Below are 1522 nucleotides of genomic sequence, written 5' to 3' on the forward strand. Positions count from 1 at the left end.
GGTATTTTTTTAAATAGAGATTTTTAAATCTTCAAATTACCTAGCTTTGATTAGGTAATTTGAAGATTTGAAAATCTCTAAGCTTCACTCTTCTTGTTTTAAGGATTTTTTTTTAAAGGTGTTAAGTCTCACGATGATGCATTTGGAGAAAAAACAATTAGGATAATTACTTGTTTAGATGGCTTACAAGGTAATGCAAAGTCACATAGTATTATTACCTCTGGAAACTGACTGGCCTGCCATCTAATCAGATGGTGTTGCACACTGACCTCAGACTGGAAAAAACAACACAGAACCTGGTTAAATAAATCCATGACTTAACCTCCCCTGTAAAGCTGAGGATTAAAGAAAAAAAAAATTCAAATTGGTATCTTTACCAACAACGTGGGCATGGGTGACTGTACAAAAAGCACAGACTACACCCTGTGGACTTCCCTCTAATCTACAATCTCTGAATGACTGCAAAGGACTGTGTCTGCACCTCATTAACCACACTCTAAAAAAACTATTTTCATTTAATATTTACCTTGTCAAGCTGTTGTGTGGCATCCAGGCCTGGCACTGAGTGCAAGTTATTAAAACCATAGACAGAATTCACCCTTTGTCCTCCTTTAATCAGGCTTTGAAGAGGAACATGCACAGAACCTAAAGAAGAGTTGTTCTGACAGGAGGTTCCTGACCAGATCTAGACCACGTTGATGTTTCCTGTCTTTAGTCGTATCAAAAAATCAAAAACTAAATTGGCTTCAACCAAAACTTGAAGCCAATTTAGTTTTTGATTGAATAAGAGACAAACAAACAAATTGATTTTTACTTTAAGCAGGTGGAGACTTCCTCAAATCTACTTTAAACCTCCTTCACTTGGTACTGATTTTTTTAAAGACATTCATTTATTCATTCATCACAGATCCAATCACTGAATAGACCTCCTGTTTTTGATAAGTGCCTCTAACATCTATCTCTCCTTTCTTCTCTTTGACACCTTGCTGCTGGATCCTCGACAATAAAAAACGAACAATAACCAACATTATAAGTGAAAACATGCTCAAGCACACACACAAAGAGCAAAGGTACATAAGCAATAAAAAAAAAGGATCAATCCTTAGTTCTGAGGTACGGTGGTCCATCATCTATCGTAGGGTTTACGTTCCAAGACCGCCCACGATAGGAAAAAATGCAATAGTTATTATGTTATTTACGTATATATTAACCCTTTATGAACCCTTTAGCAGGCTTCGTAGGGCATGAAATATTGCAAAAAAACTTAACGAAACTTTCACAATCTGGTTTAACAATATCCACAAGTTGATCCTTGCAATACCCTATATGTATGCATTACAAAATGTCTTTTTTTTAACTATTTTTTACTGTTTCATTTCATCTTAGGCTAGAAAATGCTTATTTTATCACAAAAATAAAATAAAAAAATTTATATACCGCAAAAACCCGCAATAGAGTGAAAAATCCACAATACAAGAATACATTTAAAATATTAAAAATCTGCAATGCGACAGCTGAACCG

Source organism: Cynoglossus semilaevis, chromosome Z (assembly GCF_000523025.1).
Source record: "Cynoglossus semilaevis isolate Cse_v1.0 chromosome Z, Cse_v1.0, whole genome shotgun sequence".
Taxonomy (NCBI): domain Eukaryota; kingdom Metazoa; phylum Chordata; class Actinopteri; order Pleuronectiformes; family Cynoglossidae; genus Cynoglossus; species Cynoglossus semilaevis.